The following is a 12,523-nucleotide window of genomic DNA, read 5'->3' on the forward strand; positions in this document are numbered from 1 at the left end:
ATGATTGATGTTCTATGTGAGAAAAAATGAAAAGAAATATAAATTACTTGGCTAAATGACATATTTTGGCTGATTACCAGAATTTTTTTTTCCAGTTGTGATATCTGTTAGGCTATGGAGTAGCCTCTCAGTAACAGGGTGTGCGCTGCCCTTATAAGGAAGTCTATAGGCCCTGGTTCAGGGCATCCCAGGACATAGGCATTCTGGGGAATCTAGTCTGGAGGAACCAATAAAAGGCTCAATCCAGGAATTGTGTAACTAAGACTATGTGATGGAGGAACTATAAAAGAACTACCTGTTTCTCAGATGATAGAGAGCAGCACAAAGAGAGCTGGGGAAAAAGGTACAGCAGAGGCTGTGGAAAGGGGCTTCTGTGGGGGCCTTGAGGCAGGCAAGAGGAGAGAAAGGATCCCTGGGGGATAAGAGGTAAAATAAAAGAAGGGAAAGCCTAAGGTAATAAAATAGGGGTGTAGGCTAGAGGTCAAATAGTTTAGGGGGGACCTAGGATGGTATTTCCAGTGAGGATGGAAGGAGATCCCCCTTCATTTCCCCTGCATCAATAGGGGTGAAAAGGGTGGCCTGAAAAGGGCCAAAGACTATCGGAATCCTGTATCAACAAGGTACTAGAATGCAAATAACTCTAGAAACCCATGCTAGGAAGGGTGGGGTGTGTGGCCTGATGTGATTTGAGGAAGAAACTGTTTAGTCTGGGAGGGAACACTATGAGTGCTATTGAGCAACTCTGTGTCCACAAGGTTAAGATCCGTAGCCCCGGGATAAGAAATACTCAGGGCTGAAGGACAACTGAGTATCCCTGTATTAACGGGGACTGAAGGTCTGTTAAACTCAGGGAGGGCTTAAGGATTATTTTGTGTGCTGGACCTTTTTATTTGCTCTGGAAATTGAAGACTTTATGGCTTTGTCAGAAGCTCCAACTATTTTATTAGAAGAGGAAACTGAGTTTCTAAATTATTATACCACAAGAGAGAGAGTGCAGACCAAAGTGAAAAAAATCGCTTAGCTCTAGAGGAGGAACTGAGGCATGGCCACACCCAACACTCTCCCACTGGGAATAGTGGAAGACCCACTGCAATGAGTCATGTAAATTTAGCCTGAACAAAGCTCTTGATGATCTAATTTAAGGAACAATCCTGAGTTGGAAGGAGAATGAACAAAATGTAGATGTCATCTAGCCTCTTTTCCTGTAGTTCTCTGAAATTTCTGAAGAATTTGATTCAAAATTTGACCATCAAGTAAGAAGACTGAAGAAAGTTATTTTTCTCTCTATGGCTGTAAATTTATCATGTTATGTTGTAGGATGCCCAGTCTAAATACTCTGATATTCTTATGTACACAACACTCAGTTTTAGCTGGGCTATGTTTCAAACTGTCTGCTCATCCATGTTTCAAAATGTCTGCTCAGCCCTGTTAAACAGCCTTATTGCTGCAAAAGGCACAGAGTTCTCAAGCTTTTTATTTGACTAGGCTGTAGCTATTATTAAAATAACCTTCAAATGTTGACTCAAAATCCCTTCACACTTTGACAGAAATTTCAGGACAATTTTATCATTCTTGCTAATATGTTTCATTTTCCATCCCACATAGTGTACTTAGCATCGTGAGAATTTCTCCCTCTTCTACCTCCTGTACATTAAGAAATATTGGTGTCATTTTGCTAAAACAAATAAGTAAAGTGAAATTTTTCCTTTGATCGTTTGTTCTGTTCTTATTTAAAAATACATTGTTTATAGCTGCCTCTGTCTTTTGTTGCTTTAAGTGACAAGACCATATCAAGTTATTTAAAAGTTCCTCATTACAAAAGGAAATGTCTTTAACTATTCATAATCATCTTTGTTTAAACTGTGCTCTTGTGTAGAAGCAGGATAGGTGAAGCACAAAAAATAATGTCTTGTTAAAGAGTCACAGTGTTTTTCAGAAAGGACATGTTCTTATCAAGGACTGAGAAAGTCTCTTTTTTTCTTTGCATATGAAATATTTACTTGTTAGGCAGTATCAGGAATACCCATTTTCCATAGTGCTGTGCCAGCCCAACCCATCAATGTGCTGGTTAATTAAGTGTGACCTAAACCAACTTGACTTGAGCTCTGCATTAAATGCACAAAACCCATTTGAGCTGACCAGCAGCAGAAGTGGTACTCAGAGAAATTGAAAAGGATTTCTCCCAAATGCTTTCTACTTACTTACAGCACTCAAGTAATGGCTGAAGATTAGCATATGACATGACAGATTACATTAAGTCATGTCTTTCCAGTGCTTTATGACAGCACTATCACATTAGCTTCTTAGCACTGGCACATCGAGGCATGCAAATGTTTTCAGACCCTCTTATTCAAATCTACAAGCTGACATGGCAGCCTTGATATGATTATTAGTCATTTGAGAGACTTTAATTCACGTCATCAGATAACAGGTTCTACTAAAAGGTTAGAGAAATTGTCTGCTTTTAATGAAGCCCTCAAAAAAGACCCTCCAAAACCTTACTGCTCACAGAGAGTCTGATTTGACTTTATTGACAAGATCCCCCGAAGAATGAACTTGAGTTGAATACCTAAGCAGACATCTAGACTGAAAAATACAGACTCAATTTAAAATGAAACCAAACTGTGGTGAAGTATTATTCTTTTCCCCTTCCTGGTTTACTCTCGTTTAAAATACAATCTGTGCTGTCCTGAAAATGTTTTCAGTAACTGATGGTCAGTGGCAAGGGTAGGTCTGATAGTTATAATGGTAATTATTCTGAAGATATTCATTGCTATATTGAGCTGCGGATCATTGCCACACGCTACAAGGGGTTAACTGATGATGTCTTGTGATAAGTAAACAAATGGTCAATGCAGTTGGAGATCATCAGAGTTTGTAATTTGTAGCTTCCGTCTACTAACTTGCATGAAGTGCCGCGTGATAGAGCTGATGGAAGAAAAGATCCGAGGACTGGAGATGCAGGTGGAAACTCTGGTTGAGTTTAGAAGGGGGTTCGAGCGGATGATGGAGCACAGACACGAGGGGGCTGAAGGGATAAGCTCAGACTTGCAGATGGAAGCAGGACCAAAGAATTCTGAGGAGAGACTGCTGGGTGAGGAAGTGGACGGTGGAAGCATGTGACTAAAAGAACCAGGCAGAGGAAAAGATGGGCCAGTGAAGGAGAAATAGAGCTCAGGAACAGGTTTGCAGAGTTGGAAAATGAAGAAGGGGCACAGCAGGTGGTTGCTGAAGGAGAGAGGGCAAGGAAAAAGAGAAGAGCTGTTAGTCCTACAGGAGGAGGAGAGGAGTCAATGGAGGCAACACCAAATATAAGCCCCAGGAGGATAGCAAGGGTGAATAGGAATTGAGAGGACTTGCAGCCAGTGGGTGCAGGGGATAGACCGGAGAATCACATTGTCACCAGGAAAAGGCAGGTTTACGTGATTGGAGACTCCCTACTGAGAAGAATAGACAGGCCTGTAACTAGAGCTGATCGGGAGAACAGAAGGGTGTGCTGTCTGCCGGGTGCTAAGATACAGGATGTGGACCTGAGGCTGAAAAGGATCCTAGCGGGAGCTGGAAAGAATCCGTTGATTGTCCTTCATGTGGGAACGAATGATACAGCTAGATTCTTTCTGGAATGTATCAAGGGAGACTATGCCAGATTGGGGAAGACACTTAAGGAAATGGAGGCTCAGGTGATCTTCAGTGGGATTCTGCCGTTTCCTAGAGAAGGGCAACAAAGGTGTGAGAAGATTATGGTGATCAACAGATGGCTCAGGCAGTGGTGCTATAAGGAGGGCTTTGGGATGTACGGCCATTGGGAAGCATTTATGGATAGAGACTGTTCTCTCGGGATGGACTTCTAGGATGGAGGCTCGCCCAACTGATTAAGAGAGCTTTAAACTGGGAATTTGGGGGAGATGGTTGGGAGATGTCCAGGAGATCTCCATGCCGGAATTTAACCTTGAGAGGGAAGAAAACAAAGTAAGAGGGGATACAGCCGTGGACAGAAGAATTGACATAAGGAGGAAGGGTAGTGTAGATACCAGACTAACAGGTGATGCTGGTGGTAGAATGTCTGTGCCTAACAGGGTAAAGAATGTCAGTGAAGCCAAATGGCAAAAATTAAGATGTCTGTACACTAATGCGAGGAGCCTAGGTAACAAAATGAAATGTGTGATCATAGGTGACTTTAACTTCCCAGATATAGACTGGAGGACAAGTGCTAGCAAGAATAATAGGGCTCAGATTTTTCTGGATGTGATAGCAGATGGATTTCTTCATCAAGTAGTTGAAGAACCAACAAGAGGAGATGCCATTTTAGATTTGGTTTTGGTGAGTAGTGAGGACCTCATAGAAGAAATGGTTGTAGGGGACAACCTTGGTTCGAGTGATCATGAGCTAATTCAGTTCAAACTAGATGGAAGGATAAACAAAAACAGATCTGGAACTAGGGTTTTTGACTTCTCAGGTGCTAACTTTAAACAATTAAGGAAATTAGTCAGGGAAGTGGATTGGACTGAAGAACTTGTGGATCTAAATGCGGAGGAGGCCTGGAATTACTTTAAGTCACAGCTGCAGAAACTATCAGAAGCCTGCATCCCAAGAAAGGGGAAAAAAACCATAGGCAGGAGTTGTAGACCAAGCTGGATGAGCAAGCATATCAGAGAGGTGAATAAGAAAAAGCAGAAAGCCTACAAGGAGTGGAAGAAGGGTGGGATTAGCAAGGAAAGCTACCTTAGTGAGGTCAGAACATGTGGGGATAAAGTGAGAAAGGCTAAAAGCCATGTAGAGTTGGACCTTGCAAAGGGAATTAAAACCAATAGTAAAAGGTTCTATAGCCATATAAATAAGAAGAAAACAAAGAAAGAAGAATGGGACCGCTAAACACTGAGGATGGAATGGAGGTTAAGGATAACCTAGACATGGCCCAATATCTAAATAAGTACTTTGCCTCAGCCTTTAATAAGGCTAATGAGGAGCTTAGGGATAATGGAAGGATGACAAATGGGAATGAGGATATGGAGGTGGATATTACCACATCTGAGGTAGAAGCCAAACTTGAACAGCTTAATGGGACAAAATCGGAGGGCCCAGATGATCTTCATCCAAGAATATTAAAGGAACTGGTGCATGAAATTGCAAGCCCGTTAGCAAGAATTTTCAATGAATCAGTAAACTCAGGGGTTGTACCGTACGATTGGAGAATTGCTAACATAGTCCCTATCTTTAAGAAAGGGGAAAAAAGTGATCCGAGTAACTATAGGCCTGTTAGTTTGACATCTGTACTATGTAAAGTCTTGGAAAAAATTTTGAAGGAGAAAGTAGTTAAGGACATTGAGGTCAATGGTAATTGGGACAAGTTACAACATGGTTTTACTAAAGGTAGATCGTGCCAAACCAACCTGATCTCCTTCTTTGAGAAGGTGACAGATTATTTAGACAAAGGAAATGCAGTAGATCTAATTTACCTCGATTTCAGTAAGGCATTTGACATGGTTCCACATGGGGAATTATTAGTTAAATTGGAAAAGATGGGGATCAATATGAAAATTGAAAGGTGGATAAGGAACTGGTTAAAGGGGAGACTCCAATGGGTCGTACTGAAGGGTGAACTGTCAGGCTGGAAAGAGGTTACTAGTGGAGTTCCTCAAGGATCGGTTTTGGGACCAATCTTATTTAACCTTTTTATTACTGACCTTGGCACAAAAAGCGGGAATATGCTAATAAAGTTTGCGGATGACACAAAGCTGGGGGGTATTGCTAACACAGAGGAGGACTGGGATATCATACAGGAAGATCTGGATGACCTTGTAAACTGGAGTAATAGTAATAGGATGAAATTTAATAGTGAAAAGTGCAAGGACATGCACTTAGGGATTAATAATAAGAATTTTAGATATACATTGGGGACACATCAGTTGGAAGCAACAGAGGAGGAGAAGGACCTTGGAGTATTGGTTGATCACAGGATGACTATGAGCCGCCAATGTGATATGGCCATTAAAAAAGCTAATGCGGTTTTAGGATGCATCAGGCGAGGTATTTTCAGCAAAGATAAGGAGGTGTTAGTACCGCTATATAAGGCACTGGTGAAACCTCATCTGGAATACTGTGTGCAGTTCTGATCTCCCATGTTTAAGAAGTTTGAATTCAAACTGGAACAGGTACAGAGACGGGCTACTAGGATGATCGGAGGAATGGAAAATCTGCCTTATGAAAGGAGACTCAAAGAGCTTGGCTTGTTTAGCCTAGCCAAAAGAAGGCTGAGGGGGGATATGCTTGCTCTTTATAAATATATCAGAGAGATTAATATTAGGGAGGGAGAGGAATTATTTAAGCTTAGTACCAATGTAGATACAAGAACAAATGGGTATAAACTGGATACTAGGAAGTTTAGAATTGAAATTAGACAAAGGTTTCTAACCATTAGAGGAGTGAAGTTCTGGAACAGCCTTCCAAGGGGAGTAGTGGGGGCAAAAGACATATCTGGCTCTAAGACTTAAGCTTGATAAGTTTATGGAAGGGATGGTATGATGGGATAGCTTAATTTTGGGAATTGATCTTTGATTTTCAGCAGATAAGTATGCCCAGTGGTCTGTGATGGGATGTTGGATGGGATGGGATGGGATGGGATCTGAGTTACTGCAGAGAATTCTTTCCTGAGTGCTGGCTGGTGAGTCTTGCCCACATGCTCAGGGTTTAGCTGATAGCCATATTTGAGGTTGGGAAGGAATTTTCCTCCGGGGCAGATTGGCAGAGGCCCTGGAGGTTTTTCGCCTTCCTCTGCAGCGTAGGGCATGGGTCACTTGCTGGTGGAATCTCTGCAGCTTGAGGTCTTCAAACCACAATTTGAAGACTTCAATAACTCGGACATAGGTTAGGGATTTGTTATAGAAGTGGATGGGTAGGGTTCTGTGGCCTGTTTTATGCAGGAGGTCAGACTAGATGATCATATTGGTCCCTTCTGACCCTAAAGTCTATGAGTCTATGACTTTATGTTGTTTTATTTTATAATGTGGTGAATCTGCATTTAACTTCCAGGAGAAATTCTCATTATAAAATACTCACACATAGATCAATGGAGTTTGGCACAGATTATTGTCTGTTTTGAATGAAGGAGGATGGAGTGAGCATGAAAAATGAATGCTCCCTATGAGCAGATAGAGAGAGAGGGAGACCTCTACAGGTAAGAAAGGATGTTTGGTGTTGGAGTACTGTAAGTAATTTTCCTTTGGAGCTATGAGCATTTGGAAAGACCCACTTTGAGTGCAAATTCTCTCTTCTTTTAAAACACTTTTCCAAGCTGGTCATGCTCTCAAGCTGAATGAGAGTGCAACAGAGTGATGGAGGAATGTATTTGTGTTTGTGTGTGTCATGTTTTTAAGCCCTTAAGGCCCGGATACTGCAATGAACTCCGCCCAGTGGACCCTGGGCCTGCACTGAGCCCCGCTGTGCCTCCACGCTGTGCTGCAGATGTCTACTTACATGGAATTCATTGCAGGATAGAGGTTTTAAATGTCCTAGTTAATCTGGTTTATCTCACCCCAGCCCCCACCCCAACTTCAAAAGGTCTGGTGTTGCTTTGTGAAAAACTCTGTAAAACATTTTATTTAGGGACATGTTGCATATGTCATATTTTCTGTATTCCCTTCCACTTTTTATTAATAACATTTGCATGAAACCACAAGTCTTTATTTGTTTCTTATCAGTGCTTTAATTGACATCGGCCTCAACTTTAACTTTCCTCTAACACCTTGCTATGCAAGTTACACCAACTTAAATTACCTTGCACTCACTCACTCGCACTTTGGCAAGTAGGCATATGTAAATCTCAAGAAGTCTGAGTGGAAGGGATCTGAATTGGTGTGAGGGTCTCAAAAGTATGCCACTTTACACATCACCCCTGAATTTAATCCACTACCTGTAATCTTGGTACCGTATTTGACTCTTTAACTCTACTTCTTCCATATTTCATATGTCTGTAAATCTATGTGTTGCAACATTATCCATTTACTCCATATCCTCAGTTCTATTTCTGCTAAATCCTCATTGACATCTTCATCTCCACTTACCATCATTCATGCAACTTCTTCCTCTGACTTCCCCAACTCCTAGCAATTCAGCATCTGCAGAATGTAGCTGTCTGCCTTTGTATGGGTACAAAGCAGTATGATCACATCACATCCATCCCAGTGCCCCTCCATTTGCTCCCCATTTAGTACAGGACCCAGTTCAAAATTTCTAGACCTGTTTTCAAAGTCTCCATGGAGTTACTTTAGCCTGTATCACAGACTTGGGCCTGGTTCTCCATTGCCTTGCATCTTGTATAGTCATCTAAACCTCAGCAAAATGGGTTATTGTAAGCACTACCATTCTGATTTGGTAGTGCTTTTCACTCATTTTGCACAGAGTAAATGGCTACAAAATGCAATGGAGTATCAGGCCTCTTTTCTGCTATTCCTTCCTCCCTGATCATCCAGTTCCTTTCTGTTCCGTTATGCAATCTCTCTCCTCATGGTGTAAAACTCTTTTCCTCTGCATGCCAGCAATATAGACCAGCCTTCTTGTATCTCTTTCCCTCATAGATTCCCCATCTTTTAAAATCTCATCCTAAAATGCATTTTTTAGCCATGCTTATATTTCCCTTTCTTTCTCTAATTGGATTTTATGACTGATTTTTTAAATTTATTCATCCTACAATGTATTTGTAATTGTGTTCTGTAATTTAAACAATCACTTTATATAATTCTGTACAGTGTTTTGAGTCACAATTTGCATGAAAGATGCTATACACATAAAGTTCTGTTATGTTATGTTGTATTTTCAGGGTTTCCTCTGAAGCCTAAAAAACTCTTTAATTATATTATATTGTGTCATTGCTCACAAGTTAATTTCCAAGACCAAAGTAAAACACTTAGGGACTGATCCTGCAAACCCTTCCACACATGAATTCTCCCGCTGAAAGAAATTAAAAAGATGTAGGACTGTTTAGTGGACAAATGGCAGGTGACAAGATAGGAGTAAATAAAGTAGTGGGTAGGATAGAGAAGGTCTTTCAGGTGGTCCTTTGAACCTTGTTTCATATTACAAGAACAAGGGGGTACCCAAGGAAATTAGAAGGCAACACATTTAAAATGGATAAAAGGAAATAGTCTTACAAGACACATCATAAACCTATGAATCTCACTTCCACAAGTATCAGAGGGGTAGCTGTGTTAGTCTGGATCTGTAAAAGGCGACAGAGAGTCCTGTGGCACCTTATAGACTAACAAATGTATTGGACCATGAGCTTTCATAGGTGAATATTCACTTCGTGACATGCTTCTGACGAAGTGGGTGTTCACCCATGAAAGCTCATGCTCCAATACGTCTGTTAGTCTATAAGGTGCCACAGGACTCTTTGTCGCTTCCACAAGGGATCACTGAATCAAGGAGCCTAGATGGATTAAAAAACTAAATAAACAATATGAATATCTGTTGCTGTGTGAGCTAGGATAAAAAATAGATAAGAGATACCAATCCTCATGCTTGAAGGGAAAAAACAACTATTAACAGCCTGGTATTCAGAGGAAGTGTCCTCCCTAAACCCCATGCATAACTCTGCATAGTTGTCCATTATGGGATTTATCAAGGTTGCTCCCCCACTCTGAACTTTAGGGCACAGATGTAGGGACTTGCATGGACACTTCTAAGCTTAATTACTAGCTTAGATCTGGTAACACTGCCACCATCCAGAAATTTCAGTGTCTGGAACACTTTCTGTCCCCTCAAAACCTTCCTCTCCCTGGGTAGCCTTGAGAGGCTTTTTCACCAAGTTCCTGGTGAACACCGATCCAACCCCTTGGATCTTAACACAAGGAGAATTTAACCATCCCCTCCCTCCTTTCCCCCACCAATTCCTGGTGAGTCCAGATCCAATCCCCTTGGATCTTAAAACAAGGAAAAATCAATCAGGTTCTTAAAAAGAAGGCTTTTAATTAAAGAAAGGTAAAAATCATCTCTGTAAAATCAGGATGGAAAATACTTTACAGGGTAATCAGATTCATATAGCCCAGAGGAACCCACTCTAGCCTTAGGTTCAAAGTTACAGCAAACAGAGGTAAAATCCTCTCAGCAAAAAGAAACATTTACAAGTTGAGAAAACAAAAATAAGACTAACAAGCCTTGCCTGGCTGTTACTTACAAGTTTGAAACATGAGAGACTGATTCAGAAAGATTTGGAGAGTCTGGATTGACATCTGGTCCCTCTTAGTCCCAAAAGCGAACAATCCCCAAAACAAAGAGCACAAACAAAAGACTTCCCCCCACCAAGATTTGAAAGTATCTTGTCCCCTTATTGGTCCTCTGGTCAGGTGTCAGCCAGGTTTACTGAGCTTCTTAACTCTTTACAGGTAAAAGAGACATTAACCCTTAACTATCTGTTTATGACAGGATTTTACACGAGCCTGTCTGTATATTGGGCTTTTTAAATTTTAATTCACCCATTGCTGTGTTCTGTGAGCACCTTCAATGAAGAGTGATCGTGAAATCTGCCTCCTCTCTGACCCTACTGGCAGGAGCAAACTAACAGTTAGTGTTTGTGAAACTTTTGGCCCTGGCCATCATTAGAAATGAGAGGGACCCTCAGACTGATACAGCACTGTAATAGTTTCATCTTTATGCTTCTGGATAGTAAGATTGTGCATGGCAGTGCCCATAGTTTTAAAATTAGCGACTAATTTCAAGTTTACAAAGTGTGCTGTCTGCACCAGCGCTGTCATTTCAAAAATAAGGACCCAATTCTATTTTACTCACACACATTTTTTTAAAGAAAATATTTAACAGAAACTAGGGGATCCATATTGCTGTGTTCACCCACTGCATCTCTGTCTCCCAAATGTCAAGTGTCAAAAAAAATCAGTCTGAATGAAATTACATAGCAATGATCTTCTGTTCATTGCTATATTCTGGGGTTTTATTATTTGTTTTGTATTTGTTTGGTTGGTTCATATGCATTGAAATGTGTGCCCCATTCTATATTGCCCCTACTCTTCACCATGTTCACACTTCCATCAGGGCCGGCTCTAGCCATTTTGCCGCCCCAAGCACAGTGGCACGCCGCGGGGAGCGCTCTGCCGCTTGCCGGTCCCGCGGCTCCCGTGGACCTCCCTGAGGCGTCCCTGCGGAGGGTCCGCTGGTCCCGTGGCTCCCGTGGACTTCCCTCAGGTGTGCCTGCGGATGCTCCACCGGAGTTGCAGGACCAGCGGACCCTCCGCAGACACGCCTGCGGGAAGTCCACCGGAGCCGCCTGCCGCCCTCCCGGCAACCGGCAGAGCTCCCCCTGCAGCATGCCGCCCCAAGCCTGGAGCCGGCCCTGACTTCCATATACACAAATGTTGGCAATGGCTCAAAATTATTGTCGACATATTTTGGTTTTGCGCCTCATTGCAAGATTTCAGGAGAGTGGTAAATGCAGTGGGCTGAGGAGCTTTTACAAGGATGATTAGAGGGGCTTGTTCACCAGAATTTGGAATCTTTTATGACAGCTAACTACAGCTCTAATTTTCATGTGCACTGTCCCAGTCCACTAACAGATTGCATTTCTCTCACTCTTTCGCTCTCTATTATTAATTCTTCACCTTTAAAGAGATTAATACCTTTCAAGAAATGGACATGTGTGCTGATTCAACTCTTCTGCGTGCTAATATATGGAGCCCATAGCAGTTTGATATCTACCACCTGATGGTCTCTGATGTACAGCCACAGTTATCTCAGGTTTTCGTGGCTTATGTGGCTTAATACTTGTGAAACTTGTATACGAAGGTGCTGCTAGTAGGATGAAATCAATTGTTCTAGGAGTTAAGGGAACTATAGGCTAGTTTTAGATTAATCCAGCCTGACAACTGTACTTGTCACTCTTGAAAGGCAGACCACAATGCCTGGGTTTCTTGCCAGCAAAAAAGTTTCCAGTGGCCTAGCTGAGGACGGTCATAAATATAAGGTGTGATAACAGGGAATGGCTGAGATAAAAGGAGAAAAAAGTAGCAGGAATTGTTTTAAAATGGTCTGTAAAAAGGAAGAAAAAAGTGCCAGTTGTCAGCTCATTTTCTTATTGCACTATACGATAAGCTTAAAAATATCTCCATATGATCTTCAGAACTAAATAAGTATTTCAAATTTCTGTCACTCAAGTCTACCAAGTATGCATTAGCTATAAATCTCCATCCTTAAATGTACACATGCAATTATCTTTGAGAGATCTGGCTTCCATTAAAGTGACAATTGCCATTCTTGCCCCCACTTTAGTTTGTATAAAAATAATGTTTATATATGTATAAAAAAACAAGTGTCATTTGATAGGTAACACAGACATTTATTCTGTTATTACATTAAATTTCATGCTTTAAGTGGCCTTATATTCTTAGTAAAGTAATTTTGCTTTACAAGTATTTAACAGTTCTAGACATGTGAGAAGTTATGCTGCTACAACTTAAAATTTGATACAAAGTTAGGAATGCTCTTTACTTGCATAGGGCAAATTCAGGGATGCTGTCTG

The sequence above is a fragment of the Gopherus flavomarginatus genome, chromosome 7 (genome assembly GCF_025201925.1).
Source record: "Gopherus flavomarginatus isolate rGopFla2 chromosome 7, rGopFla2.mat.asm, whole genome shotgun sequence".
Taxonomy (NCBI): Eukaryota; Metazoa; Chordata; order Testudines; family Testudinidae; genus Gopherus; species Gopherus flavomarginatus.